The sequence below is a fragment of the Mustela lutreola genome, chromosome X (genome assembly GCF_030435805.1).
Source record: "Mustela lutreola isolate mMusLut2 chromosome X, mMusLut2.pri, whole genome shotgun sequence".
Lineage (NCBI taxonomy): Eukaryota > Metazoa > Chordata > Mammalia > Carnivora > Mustelidae > Mustela > Mustela lutreola.
In genome coordinates this window covers 62,385,952-62,412,964 of record NC_081308.1, presented here as the reverse complement: position 1 = coordinate 62,412,964, position 27,013 = coordinate 62,385,952, and the positions used below count along the sequence as shown (strand labels likewise).

Genomic DNA, 27,013 nt, shown 5'->3' with positions numbered 1-27,013 from the left:
ATTCCTCAAGAAATTAAAAATAGAGCTTCCCTATGACCCTGCCATTGCACTCCTGGGTATTTACCCCAAAGAACGGATGTCGTGAAAAGAAGGGCCATACGTATCCTAATGTTTATAGCAGCAATGGCCACAGTCGCCAAACTGCGGAAAGAACCAAGATGCCCTTCAACAGATGAATGGATAAGGAAGATGTGGTCCATATACACTATGGAGTATTATGCCTCCATCAGAAAGGACGAAAACCCAACTTTTGTAGCAACATGGACGGGACTGGAAGAGATTATGCTGAGTGAAATAAGTCAAGCAGAGAGAGTCAATTATCATATGGTTTCACTTATTTGTGGAGCATAACAAATAGCATGGAGGACATGGGGAGTTAGGAGAAGAGAGTTGAGGGAAATTGGAAGGGGGAGGTGAACCATGAGAAACTATGGACTCTGAAAAACAATCTGAAGGTTTTGAAGGGGTGGGGGGTGGGAGGTTGGGGTATCAGGTGGTGGGTATTATAGAGGGCACGGATTGCATAGAGCACTGGGTGTGGTGCAAAAATAATGAATACTGTTATGCTGAAAATAAAAAAATAAATTAAAAAAAATAATAAACCATGTATGTACCTAACAACAGAGCTCCAAAATACATGAAGCAAAATCTGACACAGTTGAAGGGGCAAACAGGTTACTCAACAATAATAGGCAATGCCAACAATATCCCACTTTCAGTAAGGACTAAAACAACTAGGCAGAAGATCAACAAAGATACAGAAGACCTGAACAAAACTATAAATCAAATAGATATAACAGACCTGAATAGAACTCCATCCCAAAATAGAATACAACCTCTTGTCAAATGTGCATGGAACATCCTCAGGTTAGATGCTAGGCCATAAAACAAGCATCAATAAATTTAAAGACATTAATCATGCAAATAATCTTCTCTGACTACAGTGGAATGAAATTAGAAATCAGTAACAGAACTAAATTTGGGAAATTCACAAACATGTGGGAATTAAAGAAAACACTTTTAAATGATCAAAAGGTCAATGGAGAAATTACAGTGGAAATTAGAAAATATTTTGAGATGTATAAAAATGAAGATATGACATATCAAACTTACGGGCTATAGCTAAACTAATATGTACAAATTTATAGATGGGTCTATATTAAAAACAATCCCAAATCAATAACTTAAGACACTGGAAAAAGAAAAAACTAAACCCAAAGCAAGCAGAAGAAAGGAAATAATAAAGATTAGAATGGAGATTACTCAAATATGAATAGAAAAATAATAGGTAAAATCAATAAAACCAAAAGTTGATTATTTTTAAAGATCTAAAAAACTGAGAAACTTCTAGCTAGACTGACAAATCAAAACAGAGAGAATAATCAAATTAGTAGACTCAGGAAAGAAATAGGGGAAATCATTACTGACTTTACAGGAATAAAAAATAGAATGTCTAAATATTAAAACTATGATATCTATAATGAAAAGAATACTGAATGGGATTAACAATAAATTAGATACTGAAGAAAAAGATCAGTAAACTTGAAGACTAAGCAATAGAAATTACCCCAAATGAAGCACCAAGAGCAAAATGACTAAAAATTTTTAAAATAAGTAGATAATTGGACTGCCAATAAGATATAGAGAAAAGTAATAAAAGCCAAAATTTTTCAATTTATTAAAAATGATAAGCCTGAAAATTTAAGGTCAACAAATCTCAAGCAGGATAAACAAAAAGAGAACCATACAAAAGTGTCCATAATGTGATTCCACTAAACTAGTCATAAAGAGAAAAATGCTAAAAGTGTTCAAATTAAAGCTATATTATATAGAAAAACAAAGGTAAGAATGATCACAGACATCAGAAACTATGCTAGTTAGAAGGCAGTAGAGTGACATCTCTAAAGTGGTGAAATAAAAATCTGTCAACCTGGAATTTTTTATCAAGTGAAGTTGTCTTTCAAAATTAAGCACTATATAAAGACTTTTTTCAGGCAAACAAAAGTGGAGATTTAATCATTAGCAGACCTAAACTATAAAAAAAAAATAAATGAAGCTCTTTAGGTAGAAGAAAAATTATTCCAGAAGCAAACTTTGATTTATAGAAAGGAATACAGGGTGCCACAAATGCTAAATGTAGACCTTCTGTCATTTAAAAAATCTCCTTAAAAGATAAATAACTGTTTAAAGTAAAAATAATAACAATGCTTTGTGGGGTTTATAGTAGGTGTAAAAGTAAAATGTACAGATGGCAACAATAGCACAAAGGATGGAAAAGGCAAAATAAAGTATATGGTTCTTACAGTATGTAAAATAGTGTAATATCACATTAAGGGGGGTTGTAATAAGAGCATCCTACTGCAACCACTAAAAACAAAGGTGTATAGCTAATAAGCCAATAACAGAGATAAAGTGAAATCATTCAAAAAAATTCTGTTACTCCAAAAGAAGGCAAGAATAGAGAGGAAAAATGAACTGAAGATGAAATGGAACAAATAGAATCCAAATACCAAAATGGTAGATTCAAATCCAAACATAACCATAACTGCATTAAATGAAAATCATATAAACATTCAAATTGAAAGCCATATATTGTCAGACTGGATTTTAAAAAAGCACAAGCAAAAGTATTTACTGTTTATAAGAAACCAACTTAATATATAAATATACAGATACTTTACAAGTGAAAGAACAAATTCCAGTTCTGGCCAAAATAGAATAAGCCAACTATTAACTATCTCTTCTTCTAATAAACAACTAAAAATGATGGACAAAATTTAAAAAAACCAAGTACCTGAAGACTGAAAAGTAATCAAAGCCGGTAGACTGTGAAAGGGAGTTAAAACTTAGAGAAGGGGCCCATGACAAGGTGGGTGCTATATATATTTTTTCTCTTGCAGATTTTTCCTGAGGGTGGATCCCAGTGTCAGAGTTACACAGCAGTATAGTCACATGACTGGTGAAAATCTGAATAAAACCCCTGTATTACTAGGCAAAGTAACCATAGTAGGGACTATTTGAGCCAAAGAGGAGGATGTAATTCTGTTCAGTTTTGTTTTGTTTTCCTGAGCAGAATTGCCCAGTCACAGAGGGGTATGGCAGTGATGGCTGAGTAAGCAACCAAATAGCCAAGGGATACTCTTTCTGTCCAGAGAAACTAGGAAAGGGGGTACCATGGGCTCAAGAGTAGGCTTGTGAAGGAAATTCTGTATATAAGAGAGCAAGAGAAAATAATCTCCTAATTCTGTGAATGAATCATATAAGTCCTATGCTCATCCCTAAATTCCACAGAAGCAGAGAAGACCCAAAAGATCATAACAAAGGGCATGAGGAATGCACTAAGATTTAAACTATGCCCAGGGAAGGTGGGTGGTTCAGGCAGCTGAGTATCTCCTTCTTGGTTTTGGCTCATGTCATGATCTCAGGGTGGTAAGATCAAGCCCTGCATCAGGCTCCATGCTCAGTGGGGAGTCTGCCTGAGATTTTCTCTCTCTCTCCCCACCCCTTCTCTGCTCCTCCCTCTGCTAATGCATTCTTTCTGTCCCTAAAATAAATAAATAAATCTTTAAAAAGTAAACTACTGGGGCACCTGGGTAGCTCAGTGGGTTAAAGCCTCTGCCTTTGGATCGGGTCATGATCCCAGAGTCCTGGAATTGAGCCCCGCATTGGGCTCTCTGCTCAGCGGGGAGCCTGCTTCCTCCTCTCTCTCTCTCTCTCTGCCTGCTTCTCTGCCTACTTGTGGTCTCTGTTACATAAATAAATAAAATCTTAAAAAGTAAACTACTACCCAGTGGTCAAACACCTGAATGGCACATGCAGAGAACAGAAATAAAACAGTAAACTAATGACTTGGAATTGAACTGAAATTAGAATCACTATCCACAGAAGGAAGGATTAAATTTGTGGTCTGACCCTAACTTGATTGAGTACCTTCTAAAAAAATTCTCTAGAGGATTATAGTGTGACATACAGTTTACATGACAGAACTTTCACAATGCCCAGGATACAATGCAAAATTCCTCAACATACACAGAACAAGGAAACTGTGACCAGTTCTCAAGGGAAAACCAATCAACATATTCTATACCCTATATGATTTAGATGTTGAATTATCAATGACTTAAAAGCAGGTTCTGGAAACCAAGAGTGTCATGAACAGAATATAGAACCATATAGAAGATAGACCATCTATAGGAACAAGGACTTCACAGACAACATGATGCCAATAAAAATGTATCTTTCAATAATCACTCTTAACATGAAAGGCCTAAATGCTCCTGCAAAATGGCACAGGGTTGCAGATTGGATAAAACAACAGGACATGTCCATATGTTGTCTACAAGAGACCCATTTGGAACCTAAGGATACATCCAGACTGAAAGTGAAGGGATGGAGAACCATCTTTCATGCCAATGGGCCTCAAAAAAAAAAAAAAAAAAAATCTGGGGTAGCGATTCTCAGATCAGGTAAATCAGATTTTAAACTAAAGACTGTAGTCAAAGATAAAGAAGGATACTACATCATTCTTTTTTTTTTTTATTTATTTGACAGATAGAGAGTAGGCAGAGAGGCAGCCAGAGAGAGAGAGGAGGAAGCAGGCTTCCTGCTGAGCGGAGAGCCTGATGCGGGGCTCAATCCCAGGACCCTGGAATCATGACCTGAGCCAAAGGCAGAGGCTTTAACCCACTGAGCCACCCAGGTGTCCAATATTATATCATTCTTAAAGGGTCTATCCACCAAGAAGATCTAACAATTGTAAATATTTATGCCCCAAATATGGGAGCAGCCAACTACATAAGACAACTGTTAATCGAGTTAAAAAGTCATATTGATATGAATACATTAATAGTAGGAAATCTTAACATACCACTTTCAGTAATAGACGGATGATCCAAGCAGAAAATCAATAAAGAAACAAGAACATTGAATGACACATTGGACCAGATGGACCTCATAGATATATACAGAACATTCTACCCTAAAACAACAGAATACTCATTCTTCTCAAGCACCCATGGAACTTCCTCCAGAAGAGACCACATACTGGGTCACAGATCAGGGCTCAACTGATACCAAAAGACTGAGATTATTCCCTGCAAATTCTCAGACCACAATGCTTTGAACCTGGAACTCAACCACAAGAAAAAGTTTGGAAGGAATTCAAACACTTGAAAGCTAAAGACCACCCTGCTTAAGAATGCTAGGATTAATCAGGAAATCAAAGAAGAACTTAAACAATTCATGGAAAGCAATGAGAATGAAGACACTTCATTCCAAAACCTATGGGATACGGCAAAGGTGGTCTTAAAGGGGAAATATGTAGCCATTCAAGCCTCCCTCTAAAAAATTGAAAAGTCCAGAATACACCAGCTCTCTTTACACCTTAAAGAACTGGAGAATCAACAACAAATTAAGTCAACCCCACACACAAGAAGGGAAATAATCAAGATTAGGGCAGAGATTAATGAGATAGAAACAAGGGATACAGTAGAACACATCAATTAAACTAGAAGCTGGTTTTCTGAAAGAATCACTAAGATCAATATACCATTGCCCAAACTAATCCAAAAGAAAAGAGAAAGGACTCAAATTAATAAAATTATGAATGAAAAGGGAGAGATCATGACTAACACCAAGGAAATAGAAATAATCATCAGAAATTATTATCAATAGTTATATACCAATAAGTTAAGCAACCTAGATGAAATGGATACATTCCTGGAAACCTATAAACTTCCAAAACTGAGTCAGGAAGAAACTGACAACCTGAATATACAATATCTAGTAACGATATTGAGGAAATGATCGAAAACCTCCCCCAAAACAAGAGCCCAGGACCTGACGGATTCCCTAAAGAATTGTACTAAACATTCAAAGAAGAAATAAAACCTATTTCCCTGAAGTTGCTTCAAAAAACAAGCAGAAGGAAAACATCCAAACTCTTTTTATGAAGCCAGCATTACTCTGATCCCCAAATCAGGCAAAGACACCACCAAAAAGGAGAATTTCAGACCAATATCCTTGATGAATATGGCTGCTAAGATTCTCAACAAGATCCTAGCTAATAGGACCCAACAGTACATTAAAAAGATTATCCACCATGACCAGGTGGGATTTATCCATAGGATGCAGGGGTGGTTCAACATTTGCAAATCAATCAATTTGATAGAAAAAATCAATAAGAGAGAAGAAACACATGGTCCTCTCAAAAAAGCATTTGACAAGATATAGCATCCTTTCCTGATTAAAACACTTCAACATACAGGGATATAGGGAACATTCCTCAACTTCATAAAATCTATCTATGAAAAACCCACAGCGAATATGATCTTCAATGGGGAAAAGCTGACAGCCTTCCCTTTGACATCAGGAACACGACAAGGATGCCCATTCTCACCACACTTGTTCAACATAGTATTAGAATTCCTAGCAACAGCAACCAGACAACAAAGAGAAATAAAAGGCATTTAAATTGGCAATGAAGAAGTCAAACTCTCTCTCTTCACAGATGACATGATACTTTATGTGGAAAACCCAAAAGACTCCACCCCCAAACTACGAGAACTCATACAGCAATTCAGTAATGTGGCAGGATTCACAATCAATGTACAGAAATCTGTTGCTTTCTTATACATTAACAATGAAAAATAGAAAGGGAAATTAGAGAATTGATTCCATTTACTATAGCACCAAGGACCATAACATACCTGGGAATAAACCTAACCAATGAGGTAAAGGATCTGTACTCAAGGAACTACAGAACACTTGAAAGAAATTGAAGAAGACCCAAAAAAAGGGAAGAGCATTCCATGCTCATGGATCAGAAGAATAAACATTGTTAAAGAGTCTATACTGCCTAGAGCCACCTATACTTTCAATGCTATCCCAATCAAAATTCCACTGGTATTTTTCAAAGAGCTGGAACAAACAATCCTAAAATTTGTATGGAACAAGAAGAGACCCCAAATTACTAAGGAAATGTTGAAAAAGAAAAACAAAACTGGGGGCATCATGTTGCCTGATTTCAAGCTTTACTACAAAGCTCTGATCACCAAGACAGTATGGTACTGGCACAAAAACAGATACATAGACCAGTGGAACAGAGTAGAGAGCCCAGATATGGACCTGCAACTCTATGGTCAAACAATCTTCTACAAAGCAGGAAAAAATATACAGTGGAAAAAAGACAGTCTCTTTAATAAATGGAGCTGGGAAAATTGGACAGCTATGTATAGAAGAATGAAACTTGACCATTCTCTTACACCATACACAAAGATAAACTCGAAATGGATAAAAGACCTCAATGTAAGGTAGGAATCTACCAAAATCCTAGAGGAAATCATAGATAGTAACCTCTTCGACATTGGCCATTTCAAGATGTGTCTCCAAAGGCAAAGGAAACAAAAGTGGAAATGAACTTTTGGGACTTCATCAAGATCAAAGCCTTCTGCAGAGCAAAGGAAATAGTCAACAAAACAAAGAGGCAACCCACGGAATGCGAGAAGGTATTTGCAAATGACACTACAGACAAAGGGCTGATATCCAAGATCTATAAAGAACTCCTCAAACTCAACACACACAAAACAGACAATCATGTCAAAAAATGGGCAGAAGACATGAACAGACACTTTTCCAAAGAAGACATACAAATTAACAAACACATGAAAAAATGTTCATCATCATTAGCCATCAGGGAGATACAAATCATCACATTGAGGTGCTACCTTATACCAGTTAGAAAGGCCAAAATTAACAAGACGGTAAACATCAAGTGTTGGAGAGGATGTGGAGAAAGGGGAACCCTCTTCCACTGTTGGTGGGAATGTAAGTTGGTGCAGTCACTTTGGAAAACAGTGTGGAGATTCCTTATGAAATTAAAAATAGACTTACCCCATGACCCTTCAATTGCACCACTGGGTATTTTACCCCAAAGACAGAGATGTAGTGAAAAGAAAGGTCACCTGTACCCCAGTGTTCATAGCAGCAATGATCACAGTCACCAAACTGTAGAAAGAACCAAGATGTCCTTCAACGGACAAATGGATAAAGAAGATATGGTCCATATATACAATGGAGTATTATGCCTCCATCAGAAAGGATGAATACCCAACTTTTGTATCAACATGGACGGGACTAGAAGATATTATGCTGAGTGAAATAAGTGAAGCAGAGAGAGTCAATTATTATATGGCTTCATTTACTTGTGGATCATAAGTAATAACATGGAAGACATTGGGAGCTGGAGAGGAAAAGTGAGTTGGGGGAAATCGGAGGCAGAGACAAACCATGAGAGACTATTGACTTTGAGAAACAAACTGAGGGTTTTGAAGGGAAGGGGGTCGGGGGTGAGCCTGGTGGTGGGTATTATGGAGGACACATATTGCATGGAACACTGGATGTGGTATATAAACAATGGATTTTGGAACACTGAAAAAAAATTAAATTAAAAAATTTTTTGGGCCGCCTGGGTGGCTCAGTTGGTTGGGCGGCTGCCTTCAGCTCAGGTCATGATCCCAGCATGATGGGATCGAGTCCCACATCGGGCTCCTTGCTCTGCAGGGATCTTGCTTCTACCTCTGACTCTGCCTGCCACTCTGTCTGCCTGTGCTCACTCGCGCTTGTTCTCTCTCTGACAAATAAATAAATAAAATCTTAAAAAAAAATTTTTTTTTAAAAAGCCTCTTGTGGCAAATAGATCCTAAGAAGACCTCCAAATGATTTCTTGCCTCATGGTAGCCATAGCTTAATGGAATCTTCTCCCCCTTGAATGCAGGCAGTATCTGTGACTTGCAGTAGATTATAACAAAGGTGATGGGATATCACTCCAGTGATTAGATTATAGTACATGATAAAGTTGATGAGATAACACTTCAGTGATTATGCCATACTGTATTAGACTTTGTCTCAGCAGACTACAAAGAGAGATTTTTTGCTGGCCTTGGAGATGTAAGATATTATATTGAAGCTACCTATGGAGAAGGTCATGTGGGAGGGAACTATAAGCTGCGAGGAACTGAATTCTGCCAACAACCATGTAAGCTTGGAAGAAGACCCCAAGCTCCAGATGAGAATGTAGCTCAGGTGACACTCTGATTACAGTCTTGAGAGACACTGAGCAACTAGGCGATGGCCAGACTCCTGACCCACAAAGGTAACAAATGTGTGTTGTTTTAAGCTGCTAAACATGTGGCAATTTGTTATGCAGCAATAGAAAATGAACACACAACTATTAGAATTATGCTTTATGATGTAAGCATGTTAAATGAATGAAAAGATAGTAATTTCAGCAGAAAAAAATAAACTATAAAAATATAAATTTTAGAAATAAATACAAAATCTCTATTTTAAAAACATAACTTGATGGGCTCACAATATAATGTAAATGACATAATAAATAGTAAAATTTGAGAGATCAACAGAATTTATCAAGTAATAGTAACAGAGGAAAAGTATTGAAAAAATATTAACATACTTGTGAAACAACATCAAGCTTTCTAACATTCTTGTCACTGGAGTCATAGGAGAAAGAAATGATCATATAAAATATATTTTAGGAAATAATGATTAGAAACTTCTCAAATTTGGCAAAGTCATGCTTTTAAGATTCAGGAGGTTCAGGTAACTCCAAACATAATAAACTCAAAGAAAACGATGCCTAGGTACATCATAACTAAAGTGTGAAAGTCAAAGATTTTTTAAAATATTGTAATCAAAGATTTTTTAAAATATTGTAATCATAGGAGAAGAATAAATGAAACAAGATGGGATTGGGAGGGAGACAAACCATAAGTGACTCTTAATCTCACAAAACAAACTGAGGGTTGCTGGGGGGAGGGGGTTTGGGAGAAGGGGGTGGGATTATGGACATTGGGGAGGGTATGTGCTTTGGTGAGTGCTGTGAAGTGTGTAAACCTGGTGATTCACAGACCTGTACCCCTGGGGATAAAAATATATGTTTATAAAAAATAAAAAATTAAAAAAAAAACTAAAAAAAATATTGTAATCAGATTTTTAAAATTCAACACTGTATATAGAGGAACAAAGATTCAAAGAACCATGGATTTCTCAAACAAAACAAAACAACCATAGGGGTCAGAAAAACAGTAGAAAAGCAAATTTAACGTGCTGAACAAACAGAACTATAAACCAAGACTTCTATATATAATGAAATAATCTTCAGAAATAAATGTGAAATGAAGATATTTTCAGATGAAGGAAAACTATGAGAATACATTGCCAGCTGATCTTCTCTAAAAGAAATTCTTCTAAGTGAAGGGAAACAAGAGCGCAGGAAAATTCAGATCTATAAGAATGATAGAAAACAGACAAATAGTATGTATCTGGCAAATATTAAAAATTATATTCAAGTTCTATAAAATCTGTATGACTTTTAGAAGCAAAACTCATGATGTGATATGTGGAATTTTCAATGTATGTAGGTAATACATGTATCACTGATATAAGTGGAAGAGTGTAAACAGATCCATACAATTGTAAGTTGTCTATATTATGCTTGATGTAGTACTATATTAACTCAAAGCAGACAATGCAGGGTACCTGGGTGGCTTAGCTGGTTAAGAGTCTACCTTCAGCTCAAGTCAGGTTCCTGGAGTCCCTGGATCAAGCCCCACATTAGGCACTCTGCTCAGCAGGTAATCTCCTTCTCCCCCTGCTCCTCCTCCTACTCATGTCCTCTCTTTCTGTCTCTCAAATAAAAAAAATAATAAATTTTTCTTAAAGAAATAGACAATGTGGGGGGTGCCTGGGTGGCTCAGTGGGTTAAGCCTCTGCCTTTGGCTCATGATCTCAGGGTCTTGAGATTGAGCCTGGCATCAGGCTCTCTGCTCAGCAGGGAGCCTGCTTCTCCCTCTCTCTCTCTGCCTGCTCTTCTACCTACTTGTGATCTCTCCCTCTGTCAAAGAAGTAAATAAAATCTTAAAAAAAAAAAAGTAGACAATGTGGGATGCCTGGATGGCTCAGCTGGTTAAGTGTCTGCCTTCAGCTAGGGTCATGATCCTAAGATTCCCTAGGGTCCTGGGATGGAGTCCTGCATCGGGATCCTAGCTCAGTGGGGAGCCTGCTTCTCCCTCTGCCTACCATTCCCCTTGCTTGTGTGCACTCTCTCTCTCCCTCTCTCCCTCTCTCTCTCTCTCTCTCTCTGACAAATAAATAAATAAATAAATTTAAAAGTAGAAATGTAATATTATGTGACCTGTCATCCACAGTGCAAGCATCAACATACAAATATGACATACAGCAAAACACCAATAGATAAATAAAAATGGACTACTGAAAACACTAATATTCCAAAAGAAAGCAAGAATGGAAAACAAAAGAATAATAGTACAATCAGAAAACAAATAATAAAATGGTAGAATCCAGCCATAGTAATAATCACATTGAATGTAAGCTATCAAAAGATACCTAATAAAAGACGACTGTCACACTGGTTTAGAAGAACCTACATGTTGTCTATAAGAAATCCACTTTAAATATAAAGACATATAATTCAAATAAAGCTGAAGTAGCTATATTAAAAAAGGACAAAGCAGACTTCACAAAAAGGACTATTACCAGGGATAAATAGGGACATTACACAGTTATAAAAGGATCAATTCACAAAAAAGTCATAATAATCCTGAATATGCAAGCTGTTAGCAACAGAGTTTCAGGATACATGAAGCAAAAAGTGATAAAACTGAAAAGGAGAAATAGGAAAATCGATAACTATAGTTGGGGAATTTATCACTCTTTTCTTGGCAATCAATAAAACAAGTAGACAGAAAATCGGTAAGGATGTAGAACCGCACAACTCTATTAACCAACTCTACCTAATTGACATTTATAGAACACTCCACTCAACAAGAGCAAAATGTATAATATTTACAAGTGCACAAGGAATAGTCACCAAGTTAGACCATATTCTGGTTCATAAAAAAAAAACCCAAAATGTTTTAAATTGTGGTTTTAAAAAAACAAAACAAAACACTAAGAATAAGACCTAGAGAGCTTCACAGTTAGCTGATCATCCTTGCTGGAAATAGCAGGTCAGTATGGATGAAGTTCTATAGTGAGGGGTATGCAGACAGGAGATTATATTTGAAGAAAGAGTGAGCACAAAGACTTGACTTCCTTTAAATTAAAATACTTTTTTTCTCATGTTCATATAAATGCATATCAAAGACAAGAACAAGCATTCTCCTTACATTTGAAGATTTTTCATTTTTAATGTTGTCTTTTTGCTAATTAATACCATTAATTTGATTGCCTAAATGACTCCTGAATTCTGAGGAAGTTTCTACATGGTTTTTGTTTAAATTTTCATTTAAATTCTAGTTAACATACAGTGAATATTAGTTTCAACACCTACATACAACACCCAGTGCTCATCAAGACAAATGAGTTCTTAATATCCATTACCTATTTAACCACTTCACCTCTGCAACCATGAGGTTTTTTTCCTCTGTAGTTAAGAGTATGTTTCTTGGTTTGGCTCTCTTTCTTCCTCTATGGTCATTTGTTTTGTTTCTTAAATTCCACAGATGAGTAAAATTATATGGTCTTTGTCTTTCTTTAACTGACTTATTTCACTTAGCATAATACTCTCTAGCTCTATCGATGTCATTGCAAATGACAAGATTTCATTCTTTTCTGTGGCTGAGTAAATAGTTCACTGCATACATATAACACACCTCCTTTATCCATAACTCTATGCCCATCAGTTTCACAATTTAGATAAAATGGACCAATTCCTAAAAACAAAAAAACAAAAACAAAACTCCAGAAACTATTAAAGCTCAATAAAGAAGAAATAGAGAAGCCAAATAGCTACACATCTATCTTAAATTTTTTGTTGTTTTGGGGGGCCTGGGTGGCTCAGTCATAAGTGTCTGACTTTGGCTCAGGTCATGATCCCAAGATCTTGGGATTGAGCCCCACATCAGGCCAGCTCCTCCCAACTTGTGCTCTCTCTCCCTATCTCTCTCTCTCATTCAAATAAAAGCTTTAAAAAATATATTGTTGTCATTGTTTAAAACCTTTTAACAAGAAAAACTTTTAAGCCCGGATGGCTTCATTGTTGAATTCTAACAAACACTTAGGGAAGAAATAATACCAATCTCACACAAATATCCAAGAAATAAGAGGGAAAACATCCCAACTCATTTTATATGAAGCTATTATTACCTTGATAACCAATGCCAAACAAAATGTTACAAGAAAGGAAACTATAGACCAATATCACCTATGAACATAGATGCAAAAACTTCAATAAAATATTAAAAAATTAATCAACATAATTCACCATATAAACAGAATAAAGAAGGAAAAGCAGATGATCCTTCATAGGAACAAAAAAAATCATTTGATAAATTTCAGCATCTATTCTTGAAAAAAATGTTAAGTAAACTAGTGTTAAAAAGGAGACAGCAGGCCTCAATGGAGCCACATATGCTAATCCTCACCAAGACTTAATACCTAACCTAATTGCAACTTCTCCCAGATATATGACTTTTGACTATCCAACCTGTAAATTTCCTGGTCAGCACTAGGAGGTAATCTACTGACTGGATTCTCCTTAGGGAGGGTGACCTTGCCCAAGAAAATGTATTCTTTGCTAATAATTTCTTTTTATTCCCTCTCTTCCTTTAAAAAAAAACTTTCCTTTTCTGAAACTTGATGGAGCTCCTTTATATTTGGTAGATGTGATGCTGTCCAATTAGTGAATTGTTGAATGGAGCCAATTTGATCTTTACATTTATTCAGTTGAATTTTTGTTATTTACTAATAAGGGGGAAAAAAACCTCTTCAATCTGATAAAGAGCATCAATTAAGAATCTAGAGCTAAGAAGATATTTTTTAAAATATTTATTTATTTGTTTTAGAGAGAGAATAAGTGGGAGGGGCAAAGGGAGAGGGAGATAGAATCTCAAGCAGGATCTACACTGAATGTGGAGCCTCATGCAGGGCTTGATCTCACAACCCTGTGATCACAACATGAACCGAAACCAAGAGTTGGTTTCCTAACCTGAACCACCCAGGTGCCCCAAGAGCTAACAAAATACTTAATGGTGAGAGATTTAATAAATCCCCCCTTAGATCAAGAGAAAAACAAGGATATACATTCTTATCATTTCAATTCAACAACTAGAGCAGTGCTTAGTGGAAATTTATGGCATTAAATGCTTACATTAGAAAACACAAAAGGGGAGCCCCTGGGTGGCTCAGTGGGTTAAGCTGCTGCCTTCGGCTCAGGTCATGATTTCAGGGTCCTGGGATTGAGTCCCGCATCAGGCTCTCTGCTCAGCAGGGAGCCTGCTTCCCTCTCTCTCTCTGCTTGCCTCTCTGCCTACTTGTGATCTCTCTCCGTCAAATAAATAAATAAAATCTTAAAAAAAAAGAAAATACAAAAGATCTTAATTGAATAGTCTAAGCATCCAACTTAATAAACTAGACCAAAAAAATAGTAAATGAAGTTCAAAGTAAGAAAAATGAAATAATAAGAACAGAAATCAAATCTTTTAGTTGACACACAATATTACATTTCTTTCAGGTGTGTACAACATAGTGATTCCACAAGTCTATACATTATGCTATGTTCACCAAAAGGAGAGTTACCATCTATCACCCTACAATGCTATTACAATACCATTGACTATATTCTCTATGTTATATCTTTTAACCCCATGACCTATTCATTTCATAACTTTAAGTCGTATCTCCCAATCCTCTTCAACCATTTTGCCATGTTCTGACCTCCTCTCCTCTGGCAACCATCAGCTTGTTTATGTGTCTGTTTCTGCCTTTTCTTTGTTCAGTTTTTTTTTTTTTTTTACATTCCACAGTAGGTAAAATCATATAGAATTTTTCTTTCTCTGACTTATTTCACTTAGCATAATATCCTCTAGGTCCATTCATGTTGTTACACACTGCAAGATCTCATTCATTTTATGGCTGATAGTATTTCATTGTATACATATATTACATCTTTTTTCCCCATTTATTATTATATTTGGACCTTTAAAAAAGATATACCATCAGAGGTGCTGGGGTGGCTCAGTTGGCTGAGCATCCAGCACCTTGTTTCAACTCAGGTTATGATTTTTTTAATTAAATTTATTTATTTTCAGCCTAACAGTATTCATTATTTTTTCACCACACCCAGTGCTCCATGAAATCCGTGCCCTCTATAAGACCGACCACCTGGTACCCCAACCTCCCAACCCCCTGCCACTTCAAACCCCTCAGATTGTTTTTCAGAGTCCATAGTCTCTCATAATTCACCTCCCCTTCCAATTTACCCCAACTCCCTTCTCCTCTCTAACACCCCATGTCTTCCATGCTATTTGTTATGCTCCACAAATAAGTGAAACCATATGATAATTGACTCTGCTTGACTTACTTCACTCAGCATAATCTCTTCCAGTCCCGTCCATGTTGCTACAAAAGTTGGATATTCATCCTTTCTGAATCAGGCTATGATTTCATGGGTCGTGGGATGGAGCCCCATGTCAGGTTCAGTGGTTGGTGAGAAGTCTGCTTTAGATTCTCTCCCTCTGCCCCTCTCCCCACTCACACACTCTCTTTCTCTCTAAAATAAAAATAATCTTTTTTTAAAAAAGAAACATATATGTTCAGATATACCACTATTCTAGTGGGAAAAATCTAGTTTTGGGGAAGCATACATGTCACAAACTATCCTTCTTCTAGTCTTTATTAAGAGTTTATCAAAAAGTGGGCTCTGTGGGATGTCTGGGTGGCTCAGTCAGTTAAGAGTCTGCCTTTGGCTTAGGTCATGATCCCAGGATCCTGGCATTGAGGCCTGCATCCTGCTTCCTGGTCCGCCAGGGGGCCTGCTTCTTCCTCTCCCTCTGCCTGCCATTCCCCCTGCTTGTTCTCTCTCTACCTCTTTAAAATAAATAAACACAATCTTTTTTTAAGAAGTAGGCTCTGACCTATGATATCCTGAGTCTTGAGGTTTGAATGTTTTGATTACTATAGAATAATTTCAAGTGGAAAACTTAATTACCAACTGTTTTCCTTCTGGAATGGGCTAAATGTTTTGAAGTTAAACAGTTCACTACAAGAATATTCAATTTCTTAAGCTTTGCGACCTATTCAGTCTTTAGAAAATGTGGTAAAAAAGTAATTTTCTGGGGGTGCCTGGGTGGCTCAGTGGGTTAAAAGTAATTTTCTGTGCAATAAGGATGAACTTAACATACTAAATATTAATTATAACAAAAGTAGTATACATAATGTATATGTCCAATGTTCACTTTAATGACCACTTCATAAGCTAGTAACTATTCTTAACTCCATAACACAACTCTTGGCATTTGACATTGATTAAAAATTTTAAAAAGGGTAAGTGAATAAATACCTACCTATATATGATTATGTTTTCAAGAAGCACTCTTTGTGGAAGTACACAGGAAAAGGAACCTTCAGTAAGCTGTTGATAGGAACTGGGAGGTTTATGGCTCTGGCTTTGGAAAGCACCCCAGTGAGTCGTAGGAAGGCATTTGTAAGAGTAGATTGTGCAGCATCAAAGAATAACTAACTAAAAGACATGGGCATTTTCTCAATTAACTTAAATTCTAAGACTTTCAGTAGTTGAGGAATAGAAATAAGACCCATAGAAAAGAACCATCTTCACAATGGCTTAAAAAGGTGACTATGTCATTTGGCTCATGATGCTAAATGTTCCAAAAGCCTTTGGTGGTATGATATGGACAAGAAAAGTATTAATAAACCAACCACATAACACCATTAAAACTCAAAAAATACTTATTTTTTTAAAAGTTTTTATTTAAATTCCAGTTACTTAACATACAGTATAATATTAGTTTCAGGTATACAATATACTGTTTCAATACTTACATACAACACTCAGTGCTTATCACAAGTGCAGTACTTAATCCCCATCACCTATTTAATCCATCTCCCCACTCACCTCCCCTCTTGTAACCACCACTTTTTTTCTCCATAACTAATAGTCTGTCTCTTGGTTTTCCTCTCTTTTGTTCTCCCTATGTTCATTTGTTTTATTCTTAAATTCCACATTGAGTGAAATCATAGGGTATTTGTCATTCTCTGACTTATTCTGCTTAGCATAATACTCTCTAGCTCCATCCCTGTCATTGCAAATGGCAAGACCTCTTTCTTGTTATGGCTGAATAATATTCCTGCGTGTGTGTGTAAAAAACTGCTAGAACTGATAAACAAATCCAGTAAAGCAGCAGCATAGAAAATCAACATACAGAAATCTGTTGCATTTTAACCCACCAATAATGAAGCAGCAAAAAGAGAAATCAAGGAATCAATGTCATTTACAATTGCACCAAAAACCATAAGTACCTAGAACTAAACTAAAGAGGTTAAAGACCTATACTCTGAAAATTATAGAACACTGATGAAAGAAACTGAAGTTGACACAAAGAAATAAAAAAACATTCTGTGTTTATTGACTAGAACAAATTTTGTTAAAATGTCTATATTTCCAAAAGCAATCTACACATTTAATGCAATTCCTATCAAAATATGAACAGCATTTTTCACAGAGCTAGAACAAACAATCCTAAAATTTGTATGGAATTTTTTTATTTAAAAATTATTGAGAACACATTAAATGAGGCAGCATTTATTCTTTCTCTTTGTCTTCCATTGTGGGGTCTGTCGGTGGTTCCTCCATTGTTGCACTGTTGCTCTCTGAACCAGGGTTACTATCACTGGTCCTTTCCTCAGCCATACTGTCCATCCCCTCCTGCCTGCTCTACTTGTCCTCAGGAGTAGATGTGCCTTCTTCATCATTCTGTCCGCTTTCTGTCGCTTCTTCAAAGTGTTTCTCCTCTGTGCATCCCAGTGGGATGCTCTCATTATCTTTCTTCTCCTTGGCCTTACTAGCATCTTGCTTTTCCTCAAGAACCATTCTTCTCTGACTACATTCAGCTTGCTCTACAGCCTATTTCTCCCTTTTCTCCTGTCTTCTGTGGGTTTGGTCCTCTACCCATGCAATTTCAGAGGCGATTTTTTTCCATATACACTTCTACTTTCAAACCACACCGCCTTTTAAGTACATTGTTATTACTCTGTGCTTTTCATGAATTTCCCCTTCTTTTACTGCTGTGTTCCTCTATTTGAAGAAGTTCTGCTTTAGTTTTTATTGATGAACCATTGAGGACTGGATCCATCCTTTGAGGACCTACATTCTAGCTGTTGTGACAAGCAAATGAACATTTGGCACCACACTCTCACTAAGGATTTCAATGATAAGGTGGTGGTTTCCCTGGAAATGGGTGGTGGCTTATACACTTCACTGAAAAGCTATCATTGTAATCAACTGGATCTTCAGCAGGCTGAATATTCATGTAAGGTTCTCCTTTCTCCATGCAAGTCTGTCTCTGTACACTTTCTTCCTCTAGAGCAGCTTCTGCATAACTTTTTGCATTTATGTAAGCAAGGTATGTGGGGGAATTATGATAGGCCATCAAAGATTAATTGTACTCTATCTTTTCTGTTTCATACTTATTTAAATGTTCTTATTTTTCTTCATGAGTGAGATCTGGCCATATGCTACCAATAATCTTGCCAATCTCCCAGAAGTTTAGATCAAGATGGGAAGCTCTTACTCAATCCCAGACCTTTCTGCTGTACCTCATGTAGGGCAACACTGGTTTATTTGGTGGCTTTGGGGGTTTTGAAATCATAATAACAGAGGATGCCATGACCTGGCCATGGGTGCCTGGGTTACCTCCGAACATATGGTTGTAGGCGAGACGACTATATGGATTGTATCCCACAAACCCTGGTGTGCTGAGCATTTGTATTGCAGGAGCTGGGTTGGGAAGTGGGGCATAAGACGGTCTTTTTGACATTTTTGGAGATGAAGTTCTCAGTTCTTTAAGAATGAATTTGAGACATCTTGGGCATAAAAACTGTCCAGATCTCTGGTCTTATTTCCCTAACATCTTTATCCATTCATCTATCCAAGGACACTTGAATTGCTTTCATATCCTCTTATAAATAATGCTGCAATAAATATGGGGGTGCACATATCTTTTTGAATTAGTATTTTCATTTTCTTTGGGCAAATACTTAGTAATGGAACTACTGGATTATATGGTAATTTTATTTTTAATTTTTTGAAGAAACTCCACACTGTTTTTCACAGTGGCTGCACCAATTTACATTTCTACCATCAGTACATAAGGGTTCCTTTTTCTCCATATCCTTGCCAAAACTTGGTATTTCTTGTCTTTTTGATACTGGCCATTTTGACAGTTGTGAGGTGATATCTTGTGATTTTGATTTGTATTTCCCTGATGATTAGTGATATTGCACATCTTTTCTTGTGTCTGTTTGCCATCTCCATGGCTTCTTTAGAAAAATGTCTATTCAGGTCCTTTGCCCATTTTTAAATCAGATTATTTGGGGTTATTTTTTGGGGGGGCGTGTTGAGTTATAGAATTCTTTATATACTTGGGATATTAATGCCTTATCAGATATATCATTTGCAGATACCTTTTTCCATCAATAGGTTTCCTCTTCACTTTGTTGATGGTTTCCTTTGCTGCACAAAACCTTATTTTGGTGTAGTCCCAATGGTTTCTTTTTGCTTTGGTTTCCCCCGCATGAGAATAAATTGTCCAGAAAAATGTTGCTAGGGCTGATATAAAGAAGTTATTGCCTCTGTTTTCTTCTAGGAATTTTACAGTTTCAGGTTTCACATTTAGGTCCTTAATCCATTTTGAGTTTCATTTTTTTGCATGTAGCTGTCCACTTTTCCCAGCACCATGTATTGGAGAGACTGTCTTTTTCCCATTGGATATTCTTGACTCCTTTGCTCTTTGGTAATAGACTGTATAAGCATGGGTTTACTTATGGGCTCTCAATTCTGCTCCATTGAGAAATCAGTGAATTTTTAAAATTTATTTATTTATTTTTTTAAAAGATTTTATTTATTTATTTGACACAGAAAGAGAGATCACAAGCAGGCAGAGAGAGAGGAAGGGAGGCAGGCTCCCTGCTGAGCATAGAGCCTGATGTGGGGCTCAATCCCAGGACCCTGGGATCTTGACCCAAGCCCAAAGCAGAGGCTTTAACCCACTGAGCCACCCAGGTGCCCCAAGAAATCAGTGATTTTTTTAAAAAGATTTATTTATTTGAGAGAGAGAGAGAACAAGTGGGAGGGGCAGAGGGAAATGAAGAGAGAATCTCATGCAGAACTCTGCACTGAGCATGGAACAGGGCTCGATATCATGACCCTGAGATCATGACCTGAGCTGAAACTGAGTCAGAGGCTTAATGGCCTGTGCCACCCAGGTGCCCTAATGATTTTTTTAATTGAGAAAAGTTGAATCTTTGAAAGGATTAATATAATTGACAAACCTCTGATTATACAAGCCAAGAAAAAAAAAGAAGGAAGAAAGAAATTGCCAATATGACAAATGAAAGTGGGGCTAACACGAAAACCCTGCAGACATTAAAAAGACAGAAAGGGGATACTATGAAAAACTCTCTACCCATAAATCTGACATGGAGTTGGAATAGACCAATTCTGTGAAAGATTCAAAATAACAAAAGCCATTGAGGAAGAAATAGGTAACTTGAACAGTTCTAGATCTACTAAATTAATTTATAGTTATAAACCTTCCAACAAAGAAAACAGCAGGTTGGCATGGTTTTATTAGAGAATTCTACTAAATATTTAAAGAAGAACTAAAGTATAGTAAACTCAAACAATTTAAATGAAAAGTTTGAAGAAGTTTGACATATATGACTATCTTCCCAGAATAAAGGCAGGAAACTTATATCTGGGGATTAATACATGTTCAGTAGCACTACCTTATATAAAGCAATAAAGTAGATAGGTTAAGTGTCATAAATATTTTTCATTATGGTCCACTGATCAAAAGTCACAAAACATAGACCCTTTTACTAAAGTACTCACAACACTGGGCAACTTCTCTTTCCAACATCACACACACACACATTTTGAGTATCTATCAAGTACACAAGACTTAACTAAAGTTCTTGCCTCCAAATAACTAACAGTATAGTCATGAAAGTAAAACTTGTAGTGTTAAATGAGGCCCCAGAGAGATATGGATGGTTTAAAGGTTTGAAGACTGGATACAATTTAAGAAGCAAGAAGATAATGCCAACTACTTCAATTCACATCTTTACAGCCATTTCATAGCAGTAAGACAATAAGCTTGCTATCCCCCAAACCTCAAGAGCTCATTCTAACAGTCTTGTCTTGGTAAATGACACTGCTTCTGTCTGGAATGCCCTTCATCCTCTTTTCCACCAAGTCATATCCCTTCAAGCTTTGAAAATGTTCAAGATGCTTCTCCTTCAGGATTGATTCACTAATTAATTCACTTTCTCACTGAGAAATATTTATCAAGCACCTAATACATCTAGGTACTGTGGATACTGTAGCAAACAACAAAATCCCCTCTCTCACAGAACTATGTCATTTTAGGGGGAAAACATGCAATAAACAAATAAATGAAAAAAAATGTAAACTAATGGATAAATGATATGAAGAAAAATAAAGCAAGCAAGGACATTAAACAAGGATTGTGCAGAAGATTTTTGTGTGCTATAAAAGGTGGTCTGGAAGGATATTTGTGATTCGAGAAAAGACCCAAAAGATGTGAGGAATAAAACCATATGGTGCCTATCTGTGGAGATGGAGAAAGATATTCCATATAGAGGGATCAGAAAGTACAGAGACCCCAAAGACATACTTGGCATGATTGGTACCAAGAGAAAGGGGTGGTGTGGTTGAAAATGTGGTAAAAAAGATAGCTTTATGTAAGCCATATTGAGGACTGTTTTGATAAGGAGCCAACTGGAGCAGAAGAGCAACATGATTTGATATGTTTTAAAAGGACCATATGGTTGTTGTTTAGAGATTAGAATAAAATAGGGTAGAAGGATGGAAGCAGAAAGATCAGTTATGGTGCACTTAGGTGGCTCAGTCATTGGGCATCTTCCTTCAGCTCAGGTCATGATCCCAGGGTCCTGGGATCAAGCCCTGCATCGGGCTCCCTGCTCAGTGGGAAGCCTGCTTCTCCCTCTCTCACTCCCTTGTGTTCCCTCTAGCACTGTCAAATAAAACAAAAGGACATTCCTCCATCATTTATACCCTATAAACAGGCAACAGATGATGGAATCTAGTGCATAAGTGTATGGGTTGACTTTAGATCAAAGCATGTACAGTTTATAGTAATAAGAGAAGATAGAAAAAATAGGCACAGATGCAGGTAGGTGAATAGGTGTGAGAGTAGGAACTTTTGGAGGTTCCCAACTGATTGTTTTGTCTTTTCTCAGTAAAAGGAGAAATGAGGAACTGAGAGTAAAGAGAAAAAAATGTGATGAAGATTTAATGACAGAAAAGAGGCCAGCAAATATTCATCCAAGGAGATACCCTGACCAAACTTACCCAGATCCAGTCATTCACTTTACCAAACCCTAGTACCTTCACATCAATTTCCACCCAGCCAGACTGATTTTTACTTGGTAGATGTTCAACTGTGCTCTCTATTTGCTCTGATTCCTTCAATAAATCTTCATCCAAAGGGGGTACTTTATTGTTTAATAGAAAGAGAATAATAGGGACAAACTATCCACTCCATTGTGAGGAGAAACCTCTACACCAAGAGGTATGGCTCTATTACACCTCTTAAACCTGGGCTCTTCTCTCCATTTCCACTGGCCCACTGCCCTAGTTCAGGCTTTCATCATTTCTCACTTGGGCTTTTGCACCAGCGTCCTAACTGAGCTCTTGACCTTTCCCCTCACCTCTTTCTAGTCCATCATCCATATCACTGTTGATATGTAAATTTATTCAACTCCCCTGCTTAAAACCCTTCATTATTATCCCTCTTTTTCTCTTTAAGGCCCTGCAAAATTTTCCAACAGAATTTATCACTCAGTCTCTTCTTGTCTCATACCCTATACCCCGGCCATGCCAAATTACATTTGGTCCCTGAATATATCAAATCCTTCAATTCCCTTTTGCCCCTGTACATCTTGTTTCCTCTACCTGAAATGCACACCTGCCCTTCCTCAACAAGGTATTTTTACTAATCATTAGAGACATAACTCAAATGTCAACTTCTCAGTGGCACCACATGTAGAGGTGACCTCTTTTGAGTGCCTCCTCTATGGCACTCATCTCACTATATCGTAAGTATTTATGTATCTAACTTCCCCACTAGATATATTATTCACCTTTTGTCACAAGCACTTAGCACATTGTCTGGCACATAGTGTATCAACAAATGTTTATTGAATGAGTTGACTGTAGAATTGAAGAGATTAGAAACAGCAATAAAACAAAAATACAAGTTGACACATGAAATACAAATAAACATTCTTTAACATACCCAACAAGATATACTTCTATAAAATGTTTTAGGAATAGAAAAATAGAAAATCTCAGCAACCTTAAAGAAGCAGATTTAACTTTTGACAAAGATGATAAAAATGAGACTTGACAGAATAATGCTTAGCACAGCAAACACTCCTCTTTTTTTCACCAAGTATGCACAACAACAGATGGAGTAAGTTTTTATTCTGAAGTGTTGTTAAGGCACATATTGACTCTAGAAAACAAGTTATCTGTAGACTTCTGCTCAGAATAGGAGAAATTTTCCAAGGTTTTATATATTATGCATACTAAAGAACAAAATTGTCACATGTGGGGCCCTGCAGTTTACAAAGCACTTTCACATGTATTGCCTTATTTAATTCTCACAACAATCCTGTCAGGTAGGCTTTACTGTCCTCCTTTTACAGATGAAGAAACTGTGGTTCAGAGGATCACTAATCCAACTTCACATAGTAAAAGAGTTAGAGGTAGAGGTAGGATTCTAAACCACATCTGTCTGACTGTAAATCTACTATTCACTATTCATGCTGAGTTGATGCTTTCAAGGCTTCAAACAAGTACACCAAAGTGAAGCCAAAAAATTGTTGATGTGTTTCTTTTGTAATTTCTTTTTTCTTGATTCTTCAGTCTGAATATTTTCTACTGACCTAGAAAACCTCAGAATATGACCTTATTTGGAGAAAGAATCTTTACAGAAATAATTACATTAAAATGAGGTCACTAGGGTGGGCCCCAATCCAATATGACTGGTATCCTTATAAAAAGGAATAAATTTGGACAAAGAGATATACATAGAAGGGAGACAATATGAAGAGACACAGGAAAAAGATGAACCATCTACAAACCATTAGAGACACCTGGAATAGATCCTTCACTGATGGTCCCCAGAAGGAGTCAACCTTGCCAATACCTTGGTTTCTGACTTCTAGCATCCAAAAACTAGGAGACAATAAACTTCTGTTTTTTAAGTCACCCAGTCTGTAGTACTTTGTTATGGCAGTTCTAGTTAAACTCATACTGGTAAACCTAGTAATTTTTTATTAAATGCCAGACATTGCATATTACAAGTTGGAGGAGTTCTGGATGATATTATTTTAGTTCAGAGAAGATTTACTTTTGTTCCTGCCAGGCGCTGAAGGACAGATCACCTTAATCCTACCTGAAATTGAACTGATTCAAAGCTGTGTTTTACTCTTTGTGAGGAATGGCATTTTTATAGTTTATCCTTTCTCCTGGAGTTTAGCCCTTTGGAGATCCCAAATGAAAACTTGAGGTAATTACCAGTGTCCCTCCTTTTTGGCAGGCTCTAACTTCAATTTTTAACTCTCCAGTGTTGTGAAACTTGCTGAAAGTTCTGCTTAGCTACTCAGATTTGTATCTGCCACTTTCTGCTTAATTTCTCAACTTCTTTGCCCTGTAACACTTAGAAATCAGCAAATGACACAAGGGGAAGGTAGTGTAAAATATTAAACTAATTTATTGTAATTTCTCTCTCTGGCATCTTAGACCCTCAAGTCCTGATTATCACAATAGCTCTGAAACTCCAATTTTTGTCTCTATAGCTCTGTGAAATGCTAAAGCCTCTGCTCAGGCTTTCTGTCTCTTAATTACTACTTTCAGATTGCCTTCTCAGTCCCTCTACCTACACTACTTATATTGGCAAATGCCTTGAAAGGAAATATCACTCAGAATGTTGTGCTCACTTCAATCTGTCTCTCCTCTCTGAGATTTAGACCTCTAGTTGCATGTAGCTTTCTGATGCTTTCAAACAAGTATTTTATAATTTTATCCAACTTTTCTAGTTCTTTCTGAGGGATATTTGGTCTGACACAGTTTAGTATGTCAAAGCGAGAAGTCTAAGTCTGCGTACCTGTGGTTTCTAATTCCACTGATATGCCTGTCCCTGGTTCATCCATTCATTCATTCCAACATGTATTAAGCACATGGTAGGTGTCAATAACTGTGCAAGACTCTGGGAAAACAAGAAGTCCTGTCTTTAAGAAACTCACAGTAAAATCAATGGAGGTCGAGACTACAAATAAATAGTGAAAATACAATGCTGAAGTGTTTAAAACTAGAGGTGTTAGAAGATACTATAAAGGAGAAATGAAAGTAATTATCTTCTTTTGGTTCAGGAATCAAAAGGTATCACTGAATAGAAGATATCTGAAGTAGGTCAAGAATATACCAGGTGGAACTAACTGAGGGTTTTGAAGGGGAGGGGAAGGAGATTGAGTGAGCCTGGTGGTGGGTATTATGGAGGGCACATATTGCATGGAGCACTGGGTGTGGTGCATAAACAATGAATTCTGGAACACTGAAAAGAAATTTTAAAAATAAATAAAAATTTTAAAACAAATAATATACCAGGTGAATAAGGAGTGGGAGCAAGAGAAGAAAGCCACTGCAAGAGGAGATAACATTATATAAGTAAAAGTGTGGCGGTAAGCATGAGAAATTTCAGTTACTTTGGTACTATTGGAACTAGATAAGTGATAGAGTGTGGCAGAACATAAAGGAGGAAATGCAGACAGAGTTCTGATTGTGGAGGGCTCTGTCTTTGCCCTAAAAGTTATTATTTAGATTGTTTATGGGTAATCACATTCCCTGAGGTGGATATCTACCACATGTTCAGTCCAATTCATGGAGAATTCAACAACAGAAATTTAAGACATCTCCAGTCAATGGCTTATAAATTCAAAGGCAGTATTATCATGCTTAAGCAATGTAATAGGATTACTAAGCAATGAGGTTAAGTCTTTGAGTCACCTGACTAGTTTATAAAGATAAAAAAATCTACAACACTGTAGCAAATGTTATGTGGCCAAGAATTGAAATGATTTGTTTTATTTCCTAACCATGTAAGCTCAGTTATCTATTAGAAAGTTCAACAAGCAACAACAAGAGTTCTAATTTTGCAGAGACTATTTGTCAAGATTTGCCCTTAATGACATTGCCATCAAACAGCTATCTATTAAATGCCTACTTACTTGTGAGGCTGAATACCCAGTATGTCTGACAGGAGTTTTGATTGGATTTAAAAATCTAAGATGCTAGGGGCGCCTGGGTGGCTCAGTGGGTTAAGCCTCTGCCTTCGGCTCAGGTCATGATCTCAGGGTCCAGGGATTGACCCGCATTGGGCTCTCTGCTCAGCAGGGAGCCTGCTTCCTCCCTCTCTCTCTGCCTGCCTCTCTGCCTGCTTCTGATCTGTCAAAATAATAAATAAAATCTTGCCGGGGGGAGGGGGTTGGGGAGAAGGGGGTGGGATTATGGACATTGGGGAGGGTATGTGATTTGGTGAGTGCTGTGAAGTGTGTAAACCTGGTGATTCACAGACCTGGGGATAAAAATATATGTATATAAAAAATATATGTTTATAAAAAATAAAAAATTAAAAAAAAAATCTTTAAAAAAAATCTAAGATGCTAGACAACACAGATAACCATCCCACAAAGATACCAAGACAGCAGTATAAAAACACTGAACACCTACATAAACTGACAAGAAGAAGTGTTTACATGATCTATGCCTCAGGGCACTGTCACTTCTGTGACACTCAGGTCAACAGAGTTTAATGAAGAAGATGTGATTTCTAGCTCTCACAGGCTGACG

At 36.9% G+C, this 27,013-nt stretch overlaps 1 protein-coding gene and 1 pseudogene across 4 annotated transcripts in view; both read right to left on the bottom strand.

Annotated features, from left to right (window-relative positions):
- Positions 1–27,013, bottom strand: part of EDA (ectodysplasin A) — a 505,964-nt gene that overhangs the window by 369,294 nt on the left and 109,657 nt on the right. The gene's annotated exons all lie outside the window — the stretch shown is intronic.
- Positions 13,888–23,489, bottom strand: LOC131821926 (SWI/SNF-related matrix-associated actin-dependent regulator of chromatin subfamily E member 1-like; annotated as a pseudogene).